Source organism: Haemaphysalis longicornis, unplaced genomic scaffold, assembly GCF_048455015.1.
Source record: "Haemaphysalis longicornis isolate Haplotype H1 unplaced genomic scaffold, Haemaphysalis longicornis Haplotype H1 scaffold_12, whole genome shotgun sequence".
NCBI classification, from domain to species: domain Eukaryota; kingdom Metazoa; phylum Arthropoda; class Arachnida; order Ixodida; family Ixodidae; genus Haemaphysalis; species Haemaphysalis longicornis.
The window spans coordinates 33688772-33705428 of record NW_027526225.1 but is presented as its reverse complement, the minus strand read 5'-3'; the positions used below and the strand labels follow the sequence as shown (position 1 = coordinate 33705428).

The window sequence follows — 16657 nt, the reverse complement described above, 5'->3', positions numbered from 1 at the left end:
CAAAGTCCCTCAGTGTATACAAACGAAGAACGTGGCCAACAAACAAAGTCCATCAGTGTATACAAACGAAGAACATGGCCAAAGGCGAAGCTTGCCATTAAGGATGCAAGACTCTGGTACGAATTAGATGGTACATCTTTATTAGACAACTTTCAACAGCGGGAAAAAACCGGACAAAATTGCATACGGAGCGACCGTTTCCGCCTCTGTGTGCGTGGTCTTGCTCCCCCTTTGTTCGTGGTGTGGGAAATTACCTTCTTGTATCTTGTACAAGATACCAGATGTATGGTTAATGATTACGTTGTTTGCTCGTAAAAAGTGCACAAACGAATGAAAGCCTACAAAAGGATCAGGCGTGTTAAATCGCCAAATCAAAAGCTCTCGTATTAAGCCAAACAGTATTTTCTACTGTAGTAACAAAGCGTAATATATACAGAGTGTCCCAGCTGTCAAGCACCAAGATTTCAAAAAGGGTCTATGGCGCTACTCGTAGAAAACCCTGTGCATAATGTTTTCAGTACAGTGGAGTAGCGGCCAGTAATTTTTCTGTAAATCGGATTTCACTAAATACTGTAAGTAAAAATCTGACCCGAGAAGTACTGTCTTAATCATTAAGGTGTCAATAATGAACTTGTATGTACCCGCAAGAGGCATTTAACTGCGGTATTTTCAGCGGCGAACTAATTGATAGTCAGCTATTTTGACTTATAAATAAACCCCGCGAAGTATGAAAAATACCACCTGGCAGCGCCGCATACCATTTTCAGCAGAAAACCAATTTCGTCGTCATTTATTTTAACTGATAAAGAAACTCCGCGGAATATGAACATTATGACGTGGCAGCGCCACCACACCCCCCAAAAAACAACAAAGAAAACAACAAAAGAAAACCGTAGCCAAAAGCCCTGTGTTTCTTTCTTTCCCTCTTGTCACGTGAATACCCCGCCGCACCCCACCAAGAGTGTCATGTTCGCTACCAAAAATCGCAAACAGTGGTGGTCACCCCGAAAGTTGTTCTTGCTAACCGAAGAGTACGTCTAAGGCTGTTCGTCTTAAGCGGATGTTGTTGCCTTCTGGCTATAGAACGCCAAACAAATGTTTCTACTTTGTTCAACGCGAGCGAGAATTCGTCTTACCGAGTTCTGCTTAACGGGAGTTCATATTATATTTTATAATGAGGTTTATTGGCAGGGCTTGTAAGAAGTAGCAACAAGGTCTGGCCGTTTCTGAGTCCAAATGAGGTCTAGAGTCCAAGCGCCGATCTCGCACAGAAGCACTGTCGATGGAGCTGCCGCTGTGTGTCTACGTGCGACAAGTACCCCACTAGGGGATTGACGCCACTGGGAAGCAGCGCATCCCCATTAGGTGACCATGTACCCGCTTGGGGAGACTGGTGCTTTTACGGTGACTCACTAGCTTTGTCATCATCACCCTGGGGACAGAAGGAGCCATCGTTGGCGACTCAAGGCGATGGGACAATGGGCGGTCGTAATAGGGCTTGAGATGCTGAACGTGAACCATCTCGCAGCCACGACAGCGATGATAGGTATAAGGAGTGACGTCCTCCACTGTGTAATTTACAGGGGACGTTTCTTTGACGACTCGGTAAGGACCCTCGTATTTAGTATGAAGTTTTCTTCAAAGCCTGCTGGCACTGGATGGTATTCCTAGCCACACAAGAGAGCGAGCAGGGTAAGTCGGAGTTCCACTAAAGTCGTCGTGGCGAGACTTCTGATGTCCTTGGTCCGCTGCTGTGAAGGAGCTGGCAGTTGGTGGAACTCTTCGGCTTGCTCGGCAATTTCGGAGACTGGAACACATTCCGAGATGTGGGTGCGGTAAGGCAGGATGGTGCCAAGTCGGCAGGAAGGTTTACGACCGTATAGCATAAATCATGGTGAGGATCCTGTGGTTGTCTGCGTGGCCGTATTATACGCGTCCGTGACGAACAAAACGAAGAACGAAGTCTCAGTTCAAATGGTCACGTGAAACATATACCCAGAGCGTGTCGCCCGGGGTACGGTTGAAAAGTTGAGTGATCCCTCTGATTTGCGAGTGGTCGGACGTGGTCTTCCTGCGGACAACGCGGCATTCAGAAAGCAGCGCTTCCACAACTTCTGACCAGAATACTCGTCCCCGATAGCTCGACAGCTCCCTGGGCGCTCCGTGCCGCACGATAAAACGTTGAAGAAGGAAGGATGCGACCTCGCGTGCAGTCATAGTGGACAGCCCAGCTGTTTCCGCATATTTTGTCCCATTATCAATTGCCACACTAATCCAACGGTAGTGGACCGTTAATGTGTATTCCAACATGATCAAGAGGTTGCGCTGGGCACGATATTCGCTGGAATGCGCCCGTGGGATGTTGGGAAGGAGATTTACGACGCTGACACTCTGTGCACGAGCGGATGTGTACTTGATCAAAATGTGTCATCTCACGCCATTAGTAGCCCAAACGGAGCCGCTGACACATTTTGAGCAGTCCAGCGTGGGCGCGCTGTGCGTCAGCGTGGTAGTAAGATTAAATATAAAAAAAACTTCGCTGGGGAGGGGGGGCTAAAGCTCGGTCAGCACCCCCCCCACAAACCCCTGGCTACTCCACTGGCGTGAACCTAGTGGGTTTGTGTTTCAAGCGAACCCTCCTCAACGGAGTTTTAGCTCACCGAGTTTTGGCTCACCAATAGCGCGTTTTGGCTCACCGTTTTTCGCGGTCCGCTCCGCTTATAGCAAGCGGAAGCGCCATTGCGCATACGTGGCACGGTTGCGCTGAGCGGGCTGCCGATACCAAAGCGGACCGTCGAAAACGGTCAACTAACCGACTGCAGAGACAGTCCGCGGCGCAGCCAGCTGCTGCTCGTTCAATGCGGGGCCGCAGCCGATGATGTAATCGAGGTGCGACTACCGCGTTCTGGGACCTGCGGTGACGTCCGTCACTCAACGTTACTATATTATAGACCGAGGAAAGCCAAACAATGGGGTTCGGTCGACACCAGAATCCCGGGACGCTCGCCGCCGAGTCTGTAGACAAAGCAGCCGCGTCGGCGGATTGCCTCAAAAACGCGTCATTCCTATTTCATATTTGCCGCGCTTACGAGGCGCTTTTTGAAAGAAAGTGCTACGAGTTGTGCCGCCCCTCCGCCAGATGGCGCCACGGGTCCCGCGACCGAGAAAAGACGCAGTGAAGCATCCCCCTCGACAGGGGCACGATCAAATGCAGAGCATTTCCTGGGGCGCACGACGTTAAGTAGTTTGCGTTACGTTAATGTTATTGCACTTGTGGCAACTGCTGACGAGATAGCGCTGGCCAGCAGTAATTTGAATGAGTCAACGAGATAAGGCACGTTCGTAGCGTTTTGTGTCGGCTTTGTGGCGCAGTGGGTAGAGCACCATGTACAATGCGTTCCGCCCGCAGGGTCGAGGGATCGGAACCGGGCGCCGGATAGTATTTTTTTTATATAGTAGGGAGGGGTGCGGTGCGGACTACGGACGTCAACGCGGGTGACATCGTGAGTTACTGAAATGCTCTGCATTTAAAAGTCGGAACGCAAATAGCCAGGAATGACGAGTACCAACTTCCTGTCTTCAGATGAGTAATTCCGGTGGTAGAGCAGGACGTCGTGTATTACGCAGTGCGAAGCCTGGTGACGGATTGCTCGAGATGCTGGAACTGTTGATGGACTAGACAGGTACTGCAAGACGGCGGCAATCCACGAATATTTACGCTGTTTCGAGGCCATATCATGTACTGCTAGAGAGGCCACGGCGCGTCTGTTTTGAACAGGCAACCAGTGTCCGACACGACAGGTGACGGAGACAGAGCATCGGCGTCACTGTGTTTGCGTCCGGACCGATATACGACTCGAATACCGTAATATTGAAGTCGAAAAAGCCCAGCGTCCGAGTCTTCCGGAAGGGTATTCCAGTGAGGACAGCAAGCACAGAGCGCGGTGACCTGTGATGACGTTGAATGGACAAGCGCAGAGATAAGCATAAAATTTGTCGATAGCCCAAATGCTGGCCGAATATTCCTTCTCTGTGACGAATAAGTTCGCTCCGCCTATACGTCAGAGCGCGACTGTTGTATGCATCAACGCATTCATGGAAGCCTGCTTCCCACTGAGTGAGAACGGCGCCTATACCGGCACGACTGGCGTCAGTGTGCACTTCGGTAGGTGCAAGTGGATCAAAATGGCGCAGTATTAGTGGTCGGGTCAGCAGGCTTCGCATATATCCACAAATGCCTTTTTACAAGAATGAGACCAGCTGGTAATGGCTGTGTTTCCGTGGAGGAGCTGCTCCAGAGGGGCGATAATGGTGGCAATGTTTGGGACGAATCGCCGAAAATAGGAACCCAGGCCAATAAAGTTTTGCAGGTCTTTCAGAGTGATTGGTTTTGGGAACTGCACCTGCAAGAAGCATTTCCGGGACCGGAAGAGTGGCGTCTTTGGAATCCAAGTGGCCAAAGATCGTTAGGTTCTGAGCAGCAAAGCGTCACTTCTTCAAGTTTAATTTCCCGCCAACCGAAGTAAGACACGTCAACGCTTGTTGAAGGCGCTCCAGGTGAGCGTTGAAATCTGGCGAAAACACGACAATGCCATTGAGATAACACAGACATGTTCTCCCGTTGAGGCCACCTAGATCATTGTCCATCATTCCTTCGAAGGTTGCTGGCGCATTACAAAGCCCGAAAGCAATCTCATTGGATTTGTAAAGCCCATCGGGTGTAATGAGCGTTGTTTTTGAATAATCGGCATCGGCCATGGGCAGTTGCCAGTAGCCAGAGCCCAAGACTAGTGATGAGGAGAACTCGGCCACCTGTAAGCAGTCGAGAGCATCGTCGATACGAGGTAGCGGGTAGGTGTTCTTACGCGTGACCTTGTTCAGGCGACGGTAATTTCCGAAGAACAGGACCGAGCCGTCTTTATTCGTTACCAGTGCCACGAAAGAGGCGCACGGGCTAGTAGAGGGCCGAATTACGTTGCGGGTAAGCATATCTGCTACTTGCTCGTCGATCACGCGGCGCTCCGCAGGTGACACGCGATATGGTAGCTGCCGTAGCGGGGCGCGGATGCTGGTGTCAATTTCGTTTTAGACGGTCGACGTGCCTCCCAAGGTGGGCTGCTGTCAATAAAACGATTCGCGAAAACGCTGTAGAATATCGATGAGCTGGTCGCGTTTGGCCGAGGTGAGGTCATTGTTTATAGTTGGTTGGAAACAGCGCGTTTAAACGGGATCACGAAGAAAAGAACTGGGCAGGACGAGTGGTCGTCCTGCCCGGTGCTCTTCCTGTAAGGTTCTCTTCTTCGTGATCCCGTTTTAACGCGCTGTTTCCAACCAACCATGCCGCTTTACCAACAAGCCCAACTCTCCATCGTACTGCCTTGTTTATAGACTGTAGGAACACTTGTCAATGCGTAAATGTGGGCTAGTTAGTTCTGACTGTGAAACATGGTTAAGTAGCGCAGTAAAGAGGGGACAAAAATAAAGACCGCACAGGACTAGCGCTACTTTTTTACACTTCCTCCTCTGAAACTAAGGCAATCGCTGCCTTCTGCAATACACCTTTCTTGTTTTCTGTGTCAACTCTTTCGGCCACTTTTCTTACAATCGTGAGCATTCCCACGGGCGTCTGTTCACTACAAAACTTGCCCGTAGCTTATAATGCCTTCTACAGACGGAAGCGAGTTTGCTTGTCCAATACAAGTCAACTTTACAGGACATGCGGCGTCTTTGCGTTGACCTTTCTTCATGGCACAAAGAAACGGCTAACACTTTGTCCAGAGAAACTCTATCACCCTGTCTGCGTCACAAGTGAACTGGCTGTACAGTCCATCGGCGTCTCGTGAACCATCCGACGTAAAGTCGGTTGGTTCACGAGACGCTTGGTTCACACAGTCGGTTGGTTCACGAAAGATAAAGAATGTGGGAAGACAGAAAGAAAGCGGAGAAAAATGGCCGCCATGCGGGAGGATCCCACACGGGGAACAGCCGGTTGGGTGGATCCCACACGGCGGGAAATTTTTTTCTACTTTCTTTTTTCTTTGCGCATTCTTTATCTGTTTGTTCTGTGACCTACCACATTCTCTCCTTTCCTTTGCCATATTTTCTTGACTGCCAACCCTTATTGCTGTCTTAATTCAACAAGCCCGTTTCCTGTATTGTTATTTGCTATACATATATAATATATATATATATATATATATTTATATATATATATATATATATAAGAGAAGAAAAACTTCGAACAAGATAAAAGCACGATTGTGGCCTACGTTTCAGCAAAGAGAACTTGCTTTCCTCAGGGCAATCTCTCGCCTGGCAGGCAGGGTTTATATAGGGGTAGGATCCCAGGTGAAAGGAGAGGGAAAGATGGAAGGGAAATTGAGCAAGCTGATTGGTTTCGGAGTGTGTCGGGGGAGAGATTGAGGGGCCAAGAAGGTTGTCTAGTTTAAGCCGCGAAGTAGGTCACACGGAAGTCAGCTGATGGTTGATATTCGTGGAATTTTTGGACAGAAAAGATGAGAGGGTGCTTATTGACCCGCCGCGGGGTATAGGGAAAGGATCTCAGAACCGCCTGAAGCAGACCAGGCGGTGAGGGTGGGGTCCTTATCAGAAACTATCTGCAAGCCTCAGGTCAAAAGAAAAGATAGAGACGGGGGAAAACTAACTAGGTCAAGGAAAAAAGAAAAAAAGGAGAAAAAAACAGGGAGGGAAACCACATAAACCCACACACTAAACAAAAAGCAATGACCCGGCAACTGAAATGGCACGTGTCACCCACGGCAACATTCCTGGAACAGGCCTGTCCTGAAACTCAAAAACGAAAAGATAAAGTTAGAGTGACGTACGGGGCACAAGACCACGCGGAGTAAAAAAATGAGAAATTAAATAAATAAAATTGAATTCCAAAAGCAAAAGTTGGAGGCATGAGGGTGAGTATTAAGCTAGACGCTAAGGAATGAAAAAAAAAGAAAAAGAAATTAGGTGACCAGGTACAGAGCAGAGTGAACGGTCATAGACTTTGGATGAGGTATATGCACGAAAATGCCTAATGCTGTATTCCCGGTGAATATCGCAAGGATTCCAAGTTGCCCTTAGACGCATTAATTCCAGCAGGTTCCACGGAGTTGAAATTGTGAATTAAGTAGGATTCTCGGTATTTCCTGTCCCTAGGAGACTTAAAATTTGACTGAAGTATATATAACTTAAGGTCATCAAAATTGTGGCCTGATTGGTTGAAATGCCGCGCTACAGCTATGGAGGATTTGCTAAGAGTATCTGCCCGGTGACCATTAAGCCGTAGGCTCATAGGTTGGCTCGTTTCGCCTATATACTGTTTGTGGCACATTGAACATTCCAACATATACACAATGTTGGATGAAGTTCACGTAAAACTTGAATTAATCTTGTGGACATAATTACTGGCTGTGCTTTTTACAACGCAGTCTGTTTGCAGGTGCCTACAAGTCTTGCATCTGGGGCGGGAGCAGCTGGCTATGACTTGTTGCTTTGAAGGCCCTGTTTTAGCATGCACTAAAATATCTTTTAGATTCCTGTTTCTCCGATAGGTAACCCTTGGTGCTTCCGGGAAAGTCTTTTTAAGTCGGTCGTTACTGGCTAAAATGGGGTAGTACTTCCGCAGTATATTGTTTACGTTTGGGAGGGCGTTTGAAAATTTAGTTATTAGGGCAGGTGGCCTGGCGCTTTTGTTTTGCCGCTGTTTCTTGAGAACGTCATCCCTTTTGAGATTAGACACACGTTGGTACGCCTGATCGAGCGGACTTTTGGGGTGGTTCCTGTTCATAAGGATGGCCTTGAGTTCGTCTAGGTGCTCTACGTAGTCACTGTCATCACTGCATACTCTTCTAAGCCTGGTGGCTTGTCCTACAAAGATCCCTTGTTTGCAGTGTCTGGGGTGATGGCTTTTATAATCTAGGTACTGCTGCCTGTCTGTTGGCTTTCTAAAAAGCGTGCATTTAAGTTTACCGTTGTCTAGAATGACGGTAGTATCTAGGAAGTTCACTTCTTTTTCAGAATACTGGCAGGATAATTTAATAGTCGGATGCGAAGAATTGAGATGGGATATAAACGTTTCTGGAGTCGCGCGACCGTGTTCCCAAATCATAAAGATGTCGTCGATGTAGCGGAGGTAAACCTGAGGTTTATGCGGAAAAGAGCTTAATAGGGTAGCTTCAAGTTGCCCCATGAAAATGTTGGCATAGGTCGGTGCGAATGGAGTACCCATGCTAGTTCCAAAAACTTGCAAAAAGTAAGAAGAGTCAAATTCAAAATAATTGAGAGTTAGAACTAGTTTTAACAAAGTTATGTACACTTCTGGTGCATGTTGGTGCGGGTTCACTGATAGAGATTTTGAAATCGCTTCAATTCCTTCGGTGAACGGAATATTTGTATACAATGCAGCAACGTCAAGAGTAACAAGGAGGGTTCCACTGGGTAGGCGCCCGCCCATATTTATCTCTTCTATTATGCGGAGGAAGTGGGGGGTGTCCTGAACGAATGAAGGAAGAAGAGCCGGAATTACGGATAGGTGATGATTCAGAAACATAGATAGTGCTTCGGTTGGGGTATTGTTATGCGAAACTATGGGTCTGCCAGGAATGTCGGCAGTGAACAATAATTCTACGGGGACTTTATGGACTTTTGGGAGGAGGTAAAAACGTCCTGCATGCTTATTATTCGGTTTCATGAAATTTAAGTCAGTAGTCGTTATTAATTCTCTAGATCGTAGATCTGTGAGGGTCTGAAGGATTTTTAGGCTGTATTCCTGGCTCGGATCGTTATCTAAGGGCTTGTAGTGGCAAGGGTTATTGAGCTGCCTATAAGCTTCATCTTTGTATTTTCCCATAGGTAAAACAACTACACTACCACCTTTGTCGGCTGGCTTTATGACTATGTCGGTTCTGGCTGATAGGCAATTCAGGGTAACTTCTTCCGACGGAGTTAGGTTCTGGCGCTTGTTTGATTGCTTAGTTGTTGCCAAAATTTCTCTTGATACTGATTTTAAGTACAGATCCAATTCTGGAGATTGATCTGCATCTGGAGTCCAAGTGCTAGGAGGGTGGAGGGTGCGTTCGTTAATGTCACGTTGGTCCTGCTTCTCCGAAAAACCTCGCTTAGTCTCATTCTCCGAGAAAATTCAGTGAGATCTTTGTGTAACTCGTATTCATTCACACTGTTATTTGTGGGACAGAAAGTTAGACCTCGTTCTAGGATACCTTTTTCGTCGGCCGTTAGTGTGTTGGAAATGTCAATAACGTTGCTGGGGCAGGTAGCGAGAGAGTTCGTTTTTTCTATAGGATTATTGGCTGAGGGAGGAGGTTCTATTAAAGCTATCTTTGTATCGAGGGGGGACATTACATGACCTAGTACTTCATAGTCGCGGCTATTGAGAGGCTGATCACCTACAGAACATGCTGCATTTTGCGAGGGAAGTTGGTCACGCAAAAATGTAACCGCTTGTTTATTGCTAAGATCATTTTCCTTACGATTTATGAAAATATTATGAAAGAAAATATTATGAAAGAAAACCGTGGTTTTCTTGACTGCCAACCACTTATTTCTGTGGTTGGCAGTCAAGAAAACCCCCGAAAGCAAAGGGGAGGTTGTGGTATGTCATTGAAGCAGATCAAGAATTTGGAAAGAAAGAAAGAAAGCGGAGAAAAAATGCCCGCCAGGTGGGATCCGAACCCACGACTTCTAGAATACCAGTCCGGTGAGATAACCACTACGCTACCGGCGGGGCGATTTCACCCTCCCGCCCCCCCCCCCGCTTTCTGGGGTATTTATGTCAATGTAATTTTTTTCCTGTCCCCGCACGGGGCACCTTGAGCAAGCTTGGTGACGGTACTGGCGATACCGCGGACCCCGAGCCCCAAACATAAGCTGGATGCAACCGTGGCGATGTGTTTATAGGTGGAGGGTTAGAAACCCCGAACGGTGGCCGTCGGAGCCCAGGTCAAGCTCCGGCGGATGGGCTCCCTGTCTGTTTACCAGGCAGGGAGCTCCGGGACCTCTCAGGCTATCAGGGTAAGGTTTGAGAAGAAAGTACCCCCGTCCCCTGCTTTTTTCAATATCGCATGGCTTTTTCTTTATCCCTCCAATCCAATGATCGGCCCCCTAAAAGGGGCCGCACCGAAGTACTAGCTAAAGGTAAACCAGAACAGTTCCACAAATTTCTTGTCATTCACTCTGCAGAAACCACTCCTGTTGCAAAGAAGTCTGTCATTCTGTTGGCAAAGTGCATTGAGTCTGTTGTTGGTTCAGACTATGATGCTAAGAAACTCGCCTCAGGTGATGTACTGGTCGAAGTAAAAAGGAAAAATCAGAGTGAGAACCTGCTGAAACAGACGACGTTGGCCAACGTGACTGTCACGGTGACACCACACCGGACCCTCAACTCCTCGCAAGGAGTCATATCAGAGAAAGAACTAGAGTCTGAGACGGAAGCAGATCTTCTTGAGGCGCTCCAACCTCAACATGTAACTGCAGTAAAACGAATCGTAATTCGGAGAGCAAACCAAGAAATTCCGACAAAGCATCTAATCCTAACGTTTGATCGCACAACGCCTCCAGAAAAGGTCAAAGTGGGTTTTCTTAGCTGCAACGTACGACCGTATGTCCCAAATCCGAGGCGCTGCTTTAAGTGCCAAGGATACGGCCATGGAACCCAATCATGCAGAGGTAAGTTGACATGTGCCAACTGTGCTGAGACAGGTCACTCCTCAGAAGCTTGTGAAAGCACCACTCAGAAGTGCCCGAATTGCAGCGGACGGCACGCTGCTTATTCGCGTGCGTGTACACAATTCAAGGCCGAAAAGGAAATAATTCACATAAAAGTAAATGAAAACATCACCTATCCAGAAGCGCGCCAAAAGCACAAGCTGCTTTCGGCCACAACGTACGCAGACGCCGCCCGCCGGGGGTTGGGGCGGCGTTTGGTCAGCACGGCAACACAGTGCAGCCTTCTTGCTGACGTGTTGCTGTCCCAGCCCCCAGCTGAGCAGCCACCTGCTGCCTCTACAACACCTGTAGAGGCTTCGGGGGCCCCGTCTCTTGCCGGACTGCCTTCGGTAGACAAGAGTAGTCAGGAATCGCCCAGTGTGGCGACTCCAGCGAATGTGGCGAGTGCGATCGCCGCTGGGAGCTCTGCCGCTCTCACTGTGTCCTCTCGACAGGCCTTAGGGACACCTGAGGGCACGGAGGAGATGGACACGGTAGGGCCCACAGAAGCGCCCATCCTAGCCCCGCCGCCTGCCCCTCCCGCGGCGCTTGCGGCTGGAACCAAAGGCACCCGTAAGAGTGCCAAGTCCAGGGGGCCCGGTCCGCCGGACACCCCCCGAACATCTGATGAGGAAATGGACGTCGGACCGTTCCTGTCTGCATCGCTGCGCAAGGAACGGGCTGCGGCGTCCAAACCAACAGAAAAGCCAAAGAAATCCGCTCCAAGAATACAACCCTCGATAGACAAAACATGAACCCACACACACATTCCAGTAGCTCTTGAAGGTACATAATGGGAACAGAAAATATCATCCAGTGGAACTGTAGAGGCCTCCTTAACAATCTGGATGATGTCTACGAAATATTGCATTCCAATCATCCAAGTGTGATGCGTCTACAAGAAACACATTTAAACTCCAAACACACAAATGTCTTGAATAGTTACATGGTATTTAGGAAGGCCAGGGCTGGTGGTGGTACATCTTCAGGTAGTGTGGCCATCATTGCCCGAAAATCATTGGCATGCCACCCTATCCAATTACAGACTGTCCTTGAGGCTATTGCCATTAGAACCATAATTTTCAATAGGCCAATAACAGTGTGCTCCATCTACATCCCTCCTGATTTCCAGCTTTCAAGCTCTGATTTCGAGGGTCTTGTAGATCAGCAACCAGAACCTTTCATTCTTATAGGTGACCTCAATGCACACAACACTCTTTGGGGCTCTCACCGCACAGATGCCCGAGGTCGCTTAATCGAAAAATTTCTAATATCTTCAGGAGCATTCCTATTTAACAAAAACAAGCCTACATACCATAATATAGCACACAACACTTATTCACACCTCGACTTGGCCATTGGCTCTGCAGTACTCCTTCCATCACTTGAGTGGGATGTTGGCACTAACCCATATGGTAGTGACCACTTCCCTACCTCACTAACATACATAGATAAAGGCCCTAGCAGTTCCCCTTCCCATTGTAAGTTTATAGAAGCAAGAGCAAACTGGAACATATTCACAGAGACATCTCAACTACACTACACAGACATAACACACTTACCTGTAGAGAAGGCTACACAGCTCGTCACGGAGCATATTCTCGCCGCCTCCAAAAAGTTAATACCCCAGGCCTCTGGGGCCCCAAGCAACCCGAGAAGGCCCTGGTGGAATGACGACTGCAAGCGTGCGCGGGAGGCCCAGAACAAGGCGTGGGGCATCCTTCGTAGACACCCCACAAGTTGTAACCTTATTTCTTTCAAAAGAGCGAAGGCATTAGGTAAGCGTGTGCGCCGTGAGGCAAAAAGGGAGAGCTGGCGCGCCTTTCTCACATCCATAAATTCATACACTGACACCCACAAGGTATGGACCCGAATACGTAAACTAAAAGGACAACACACACATAGCCTGCCCCTGGTTAGCACGACAGGGGACACTCTGGAGGATCAGGCTAACACACTTGCACAACACTTCCAACACGTGTCTAGTTCTGCGCACTATACAAACACTTTTATGCAACACAAAACATCTGCCGAAAAGAAGCCTATACGCGACAAGAACAAGTCAAAGTCTGGATACAACTGTGAATTTACACTCCATGAGCTGAAGATTGCTCTTGCCACTTGTAAACCTTCTGCTCCAGGTGCAGACAACATTACATACACTATGATTCAACACCTACACGCAGACACCCTTGAGACACTCCTGCACCTATACAACCAAATATGGCTATCGGGGCACGTTCCAAGGCTTTGGAGGGAGGCCATAGTTGTGGCTTTTCTGAAAGAAGGGAAGGACCCTTCTTCTCCCGCAAGCTATAGACCTATTCGCCTGACAAGCTGCCTGTGCAAGCTCTTCGAGAAGATGATTAACCGGAGGCTCATGTACTTTCTTGAGTACAATGGTCTTCTCGAGAGCTGCCAGGCAGGCTTCCGGGCAGGGCGATCCACAAACGATCAATTAGTTGCACTGGAATCTTATATTAAGGATGCCTTTATACACAAACAGTACTGCATGACCGTATTTTTTAATATCGAGAAAGCTTATCATACGGCATGGCGTTATGGCATTCTTGCAGACCTATAATCCTATGGTGTAACAGGTAACATGCTGAACACTCTTTCCAGTTACCTGTCTGAACGAACATTTCGTGTCAGAGTCGGTACGGCACTCTCAAACGTTCACGTGCAGGAGAATGGCGTGCCTCAAGGTGGCGTATTGAGCTGCACCTTGTTGATAGTTAAGATGAACTCTCTCCGAAAGGCACTGCCGCCAACCATATCCTGCTTGATGTATGTAGATGACGTTCAAATATCTTTCAAATCATGTAACATATCCATTTGTGAACGTCAGGTCCAGCTTGGGGTAAACAAACTTTCCCGCTAGGCAGATGAAAATGGATTTAAACTTAATTCTTCTAAAAGTACCTGCGTTGTATTCTCAAAAAGGCGGGGCCTCATGCCCGATCCCGACATAAAACTCTTTGGTGACTCGATTCCAGTAAAAAGAGAGCACAAGTTTTTGGGTGTGGTGTTTGACGAGAAACTCACGTTCATCCCTCACATCAGACAGCTAAAACATAAATTGCCTCAAAGCAATAAACATACTTAAGGTCCTTTCACACCACTCCTATGGCGCGGACAAGCAACTCCTCTTACGTGTCTTCACAAGCTTGGTGGGGTCCCGCTTGGACTATGGGAGCGTGGTTTATGGGGCGGCAACAAAAACAGCGCTGAAAATGCTGGACCCAGTGCTTCACTTGGGGCTTCGCCTCGCGTCGGGCGCTTTCCGTACAAGCCCCGTACAAAGCCTATACGTCGAGTGCGACAAATGGTCCCTAGATCATCAGCGAACATACATGGATCTTCTGTACGCTTTTAAAATTTCGTCAATAACCCACCGTCCTCTCAAACCATTTATTTGTGATACACCTATGTCCCAACTTCTTCTTAATCGTCCATCTATCTCTGCTCCGTTCTCACATAGGGTGAGACAGGAAGTGTCAGAATTATCGGTCACCTTTTCAGACACCTACAAATCAACCCTTTCCGACTTTTTACCACCATGGCAGCTGCGCCCCGTGTCGTGCGATTTGTCCTTTGTAGCGATTGATAAAAAACGAGTACCCACAGCTGCAATTCTTCAGCACTTCTTGTTCCTTCAAGATAAATACAAGTGTGCAGAATTCTTTAGAGACGCGTCAAAAACAGCCCGTATAGTGTCGTGCGCAGCGCACGGACCTGATTTTAGGGTATCTAACACTCTAAACTCGAAAAGCAGCATTTTTACGGCTGAAGCCTATGGGATATTTCTGGTTTTAAAGCACATAGTTCATCATAAAATTCGCAAGTCCATCATCTTCACAGATTCCTTGAGTGTAGTACGTGCATTGTCATCTAAGTAGTACTGTAAAAACCATGTTATTCATCTAGTTTACAAAATCATTATGTCAGCTTATGCATTAAGTCTTGAAGTAACTGTCTGCTGGGTACCAGGTCACTCGGGGATCGCCGGAAACGAGACAGCAGATCAAATGGCCGCTGCTGCTGCACTTGCAAACATGGTGGACATAACAACAATACCGTACACTGACCTTATTAAGTCCCACATCAGACAACACCTTCGCAATACATGGCAAGCACACTGGAATGAACAGGCAGACAACAAGCTACACGTTATAAAGACACTCTTGGGAGCATACACCACTGACACACATAACAGGCACAATGAAGTTACCCTGGCTCGATTACAGATAGGCCACACGCATGCAACACACTCATATCTGCTCACGGGATCTCCAAGACCCTTGTGTAGCAGGTGTGGAGACGGCCTATCCGTGATCCATGTGCTACTTCAATGAAAAGCACTCCACACAACACGACAGAAACACTTCGCCGACCTCTACAGACAACACATTCCACTACACCCAGCATTGTTTTTAGCGGATGACCCCATGGTTCCTGTACAACGCACGTTTAAGTTTCTTAGAGACATCAAGTTTTTACACCTGGTTTCCTATCACGTGTAGTTGCTTTCAAACCCCATCTCATGCCACGCCCCATCACAACCTGGCCTTTTACACCAGCCATCCTCATTGTCTTTTACTGAATTTACTTTGGTTTTTGTTGAACGGTTTTAGCGTTTACGGTTACATGCTTCATACCTAACCACCGTTTTGGCGCTCTTTGCCCTCGTTGGCCTTGCGCCATAAAACACCAGCCATCATCAATTTTTTTCCTGTGCTTGGGGGTGGTAGCCAGCGCCACTCTGACTTGTCGGGGTGAAGGGGACCTTCCTTTTAATCCCCGCGCCGTGACTCGAGTGTCTAGAACATGTCGAGAGTGGTCAGCCAGCGTTGAACCCTCTTAAGCTTCCTATGGCACCAAGATTACCAGAAAAGAGGCCCTCGCTATGTATGTAGCGAATCAGAATAGGAAATGAGGGGCTCGTAGAAAATAACGCAGAAATAAGCGTTGGCAGTCAAGAAAACCTCGGAAAGCAAAGGGGAGGTTGTGGTAGGTCATTGAAACAGATAACGGATTTAGAAAGAAAGAAAGAAAGCGGAGTAATAATGCCCGCCAGGTGGGATCCAAATCCACGACCTCCAGAATACCGGTCTGGTGCGATATCCACTACGCTACCGGCGGGGCGATTTTCGCTGCCGCTTTCTGGGGTATTTATGTAAATGTAATTATTTCCTTTTGTTGGGGGTGGTAGCGAGTGCCACTCTGACTTCTCGGGGTGAAGGGGACCTTCTTTTTAATCCCCGCGTCGTTGCTCGAGTGTCTACGACATGTCGGGAGTGGTCAACCAGCGTTGAACCCTCTTACACTCCCTATGGCACCAAGACTGCCAGAACAGAGGCCCTCGCTATGCATGTAGCGAATCAGAATAGCGCCTTGTCGTCTTTGTTCTTTCTACTTTCGTCCCTATTTTGTGAGCGCTTCCACCTTCAAGGTGAACAGCTACCAACTAGCCCAATTGTCCGTTCTACTGCAGAATAGGAAATGAGGGGCTTGTAGAAAATAACACACAAATAAGGGTTGGCAGTCAAGAAAACCTCGGAAAGCAAAGGGGAGGTTGTGGTAGGTCATTGAAACAGATAAAGAATTTGGAAAGAAAGAAAGAAAGCGAGAAAAAATGCCCGCCAGGTGAGATCCGAATCCACGACCTCCAGAATACCGGTCTGGTACGATAACAACTACGCTACCGGCGGTGCGATTCCCCCCCCCCCCCCGCTTTCTGGGGTATTTATGCCAATGTAATTTTTTCCTGTGCTTAAGGGTGTTAGCCAGCGCCACTCTGATTTCTCGGGGTGAAGAGGACCTTCTTTTTAACCCCCGCGCCGTGACTCGAGTGTCTACGACATGTCGAGAGTGGTCAACCACCGTTGAACCCTCTTAAGCTCCCTATGGCACCAAG

At 48.1% G+C, this 16657-nt stretch overlaps 1 protein-coding gene across 3 annotated transcripts in view; it reads left to right on the top strand.

The window, feature by feature from the left end:
• The window catches only part of LOC144162553 (receptor-type tyrosine-protein phosphatase kappa-like), a 616238-nt gene that overhangs the window by 30171 nt on the left and 569410 nt on the right, over positions 1–16657 (top strand). The window lies entirely within an intron of this gene.